Below are 4,902 nucleotides of genomic sequence, written 5' to 3' on the forward strand. Positions count from 1 at the left end.
CAGACCACGGTACTCGGCGACTGCCTGAGGTTTGTTTTCCGGCCAATGCATCAGTCAAAGGGGCTTGAATTGCTGCCGCCATCGGCAGGTTACGACGGTAGAAATTGACAGTTCCTAAAAACCGGCGTAATTCGCGAAACGACACTGGGAGGGGTAGCTCATGAATGCAGTCAACCCGCTCCTGCGGGGGGCATATACCATCCGAGGAGACTGTGTACCCCAGAAAAGTGACAGCGGTGCAGCGGAGTTGTGACTTATCATTATTGATCTCGACTCCGTTACGTGTCAGTAAGTCCTGTATCGTGGCCAGGTGGAGTTCATGTTCCCTGTCAGAGGGGGAGAAAATTAGTATGTCATCGAGGTATGCGTAGCAGTATGTGCAGTTAAAAAGAAGTGAGTCTATAAAACGCTGCCAAGTTTGGGCCGCGTTTTTGAGACCATAAGGCATGTAACAAAATTCGTACAGACCAAAAGGTGTGATTACTGCTGTCTTTGGGATGTCACTCTGTTCCATTGGTATCTGTAAATATGCCTTGCGGCAGTCCAAGACACTGAAGATGCATGCTCCGCTAAGTACTTGCGCAAAGTCTTGTATGTGAGGTATCGGGTAACTGTCTAATACCGTCCGCGCGTTGAGGCGACGATAGTCGCCGCACAGGCGCACAGTGCCATCCTTTTTGGGAACTAAATGTATGTGGGAGGACCAGTTACTGTCCGATGGGCGAACAATGCCTGTCCTTAGAAGTTCCTCCACCGCGGCTTTAGCAAGGCGTAGTTTATGTGGTGGCAGCCGGCGCGCTTTATGGCGCACTGGAGGCCCATCTGTCGTGACAATTTTGTGTGTCGTGCCATTCGTAATAGCGGTCAGCTTGGCTGGCGAACTCATTTGGGGCCCGTCGTGAACGGGGATCGGTAGCACACGAGAGTCACTAACCTGATGTGCCAGGGAAGCAGTCTGCTTCAGTGTCAGCAGAGTTCCACGAGGTGCATCTCCGGTGTCAGGTGGTGGCGGCGTTGGCAGGCGTTGTCCGAGGCGTCGTGCCTCGATGAGGGCTTACGTAGCCGATGATCTGGCATGGTTCCGTTCGATGTTGTGAGGACGGAGGTCGTCGACTGCAGGGCGTTCAGGCTGGAGATGGGCGGTGGAAATCGTGAGGCTGTCTGCCGATGAAGAGCACTTGATGGGAGCTGTTCCCAGGTCGTCGGGGAGCCGAGGGGGAGGGGGGGCCGAAGAGGCGACTGAACATGCAATGTGCGTGGACGAGGCGTGGTGCAGTAATGCGGCTGACTGAAGATCTGGAGACAGTCCGAAGTGGAAAAGGAAGTCGATGCCTAATACTGGATCTTCGACATCAGCCACGTAGAAGGACCAAGTGAACTGTTTACCAGGTATGAGTTCAATAGGTAACTTGGCCAAACCCTGGACACGAAGTGTCGACTTATTTGCTGCTTGAAGGGACAGTTTGGTTGATGTCGTGTCCTTTACAGAAAATGTGGGGGGTATGACACTAACGTCTGCTCCGGTATCGACGAGAAAATACCGGCGCGAACCTACATCGAAGGCGTACAGACGTCCTCGTGGGGTGGGGAATCTGACAGAATGCAATGTCTGTGGGCGCCCCTGCCTGTATCCGCCTGTATCCGCCTACTGCGGCCCGCGTGCGGCGTTTGGGAACGCGCAGGGCGGACGGCAGTTGCGAGCGGCATCCCTGAAGGTGGTGTGAAACCAGCATATGCGTGAATCGGCTATACTTGTCCCGCCCGCCGAAGCGTCACGCGGGGGGAAGGTGGGGCGGGGAGGTGCTAGCCCGGTTGGGGTGGGGAGCGGCTGTTGCCGACCCGCTGGCGGTTCCCGGTCTTGGCCGCTAGGTGGCTGCTGTTCCGTGTGCTGTCCGCGATACGCGCGCGCCCGACCTCTACCGCCCGACGGTGGAAGTATACACACAGGGTTACCAACCTCGGCGGTGTTAGGCACTGTGCTGTGTCGAATAATGGCGTATGCCTGATCCGCCAGCCGTAGTTTATCCTCGAGTGACGCTGCGGTATGTGGAAGCAAATGTAACTGTAGTTCTTGTGGCAGCTTCACCAACCACAATGCCCAGAGCGCTAAGTTCGGCAGGATCTCGGTACCGACCTGTGCACGCAAGCGTCGCCACAGCTGTGAGGGTGTTCTGTCGCCTAAAGTCTCGTCGTAAATTATATTGTGGATAGTATCGGCCGGCGGACGAGAGAGGCGTTCGATAAGTAATGCGCGAGCAGAGGCATATTTGTTGCTCTTAGGAGGGTTCAGCAATAAGTCACTGATGAGATCAGGGTGGTCGTGCAGGTGGTTCACTAAACACACGAAACGGGTGCTGTCGTCCGCAATACCGTGTATGTCCAACATGTTGTCCACCAAGGTAAACCACGTCACTGGGTTGTCCGGTTGTAACGGCGGCAGCTTCGGAAAACGGCCGGGGGCTGCAGGAGGGGCACGAAACGCACGGGGATTCTGCACGGTGTTCACTGGTGCAAAATGTGCCTCAGTGGCAGGCGATGTGTTGCGTTGAACGTCCGTTAGCTGTGTTGGCGAGACGTGGTATCCGGTCCATGTAGGCACGGAATCTGTGCGGCCACACGACAAGCACGGCGCGGCAGGCGCGGGCGGGTCAACTGCCGGCGCAGCCGGAATCTCGAGCAGAGGCGCGAGATCGCGATTGAGCGCCGAGTGACGGGGCGGAACCACGGCAGGTGTGTCGCCCGAGATGTGCGCGGGGCGGCAGGACGGGTAGGCGTATAAATGGTCCAGCGCGGTTGGCGCGAGTGTCCCTTCGACCGGCGCGAAGGGGGGCACGTTAAACGGCAGCCGTGCATGTGGACCCAGAAACTGGCCAGCCGCGTGGTCCATGCTGTGCGGTAGAAACTCGGGGTTTCCGGGGTCCTGTGCTGAAGGGACATTCTGTTGAGCGTAGAATGCCGTAGAAGGTGTCTGCGACGATGTGTACAGCGCCCGGTGTGGTATGCCGGCAGAGGTTAGAGTCGTCCGGCCAGGCGAGGCAAACACGGGAGATACGAACATTCCCGGTGTAGTAGTGGCACACGGGGTGAAGCGTTGCGCTTCACAGTCGAATGTCCATTCTGCGGTCGCGGCGTCGTGCACTGCCGTAAAAACTGGAGGCTGCGACATTGTCTATTGGCGCGAAACCGGTGATACACAGCGAGCGACTGCAACGTATTTTCGCGACTCGGGGTCACCAATGTGGGTATTATGGTTATAGTGACGGTCACCGCACCAAAAATCCCAACTTATTACGATAAGGCACTTTTATTACGGTTTGTATAATTACATGAGCACCAGAAAAACAATGCACAATTTCAAGACATGTGTATCACTCATCCAGACGCAGCCGAGACTGCCAAAGAAGCTCGAGTCCCCAAAGACCTCTTACTCTGCGCTTCGCCAGTGAAGTTACTGGCAGTCGACTGTCGCCACAGCACTATGTGACTATTTGACATTTGTTTTTATACAGTTATCTTTTTCATTACTCAATCTTGTCTGTCAGCTCCATGATTTTACTTACAATTTTTTACCTCGTTAGCTAGTGGAGTGTGATCTTAAAAAATATCCCTACTGCAGGGACAGGGGTCCTAACCATTAAGACCCTAACATTATTCATTATTTCATTATAGCTTCACTATCTAATAAATAAACACCTGCTCTGCTTATCCAATACAAAATTGATTCTACTGAAAAATACTCCACGGTAACAAATCCTTATGCTAAGGCAAACTCAACTCTCATTACTGATCAGACAAAATTATCACTTAGAAAAATTATTATTTCACTGTATTCCATCAAATTGCTTGAGATTCTAGCCTGAAGGGCGATATACATAAAAATGTTGCCTATTCTTTCCAGACACATTACTCTGGGCAACTATGTTTAACCTTTTATTTCCTTAATGTTAGAAGAGGCTGTACCATGACAAGCTTCTATAGGTAGATAGTTATCTGCATATACTGATTGCACTGAACACAAACACTTCTATTATACCATAATTAATATTAAGACCTAATATTGAAGATGGTTTTTACTGCATATTGCCTCTGCTGCTGCACAAATTATACTAATTTCACCCACGAGCTGATTACTTCAGATGTTAATTATTGTTTCAAATAATGTGCATCTTCTCCTCCACATATGCTGACACCCTTCATTTTCTGTTTACTTTACCTCTTTGTTTGACATAAATTCTTTAACCTTGACACCAATTTACTTTCTTCATGTTTCATAAAACCAGGATAAACACAGTATCTCATAGATTCTTATCGAATACCACTGCTGTTTTTTTCCTTTATATTGGCTTTTCTTTCATCCTCTTATGATTCCATTACTTATCACTAACACAACATGATATGTATATAGATAACACTGGCGAAACCTTTTTTATAATATTCCTATACTAAATAATCCTGCTGTACAAAATCACATGAAACTCGAAGACAGAATGTTTCCGATTCACCTATAAACTACAGATAGGATAGGAGAAGAGTCTGACTGCTTCAAGAAACACAAAAAATGAGACAGACTGCTGGGGTAAGCATTATTGCACCCATAATTGAATCCAACACAGAATGTTGAGCCCCCTACTTGTTTATTTTAAATGGTTTAATCCAGAATTATCACCTTCCCCTCCATATCTGTTCCTTGAATTTCTCATACCATTTCTGGCCCATTCTGGCTATCTTCCACCCAACCATTCCCTGAATTTCTACTACAATTAGTTATGTTTGTCCTATTACCTGAGACTCTCTCCCTGATTGATTATTATCATCAAAATTCCTCCCACAATCTTCCACTGTGGGCTTCACCATCTCCACTTTAACAACACAATTCAAAAAATCATTAACATTACCCCTAGG

This window comes from Schistocerca nitens, chromosome 4 (genome assembly GCF_023898315.1).
Source record: "Schistocerca nitens isolate TAMUIC-IGC-003100 chromosome 4, iqSchNite1.1, whole genome shotgun sequence".
NCBI lineage: Eukaryota > Metazoa > Arthropoda > Insecta > Orthoptera > Acrididae > Schistocerca > Schistocerca nitens.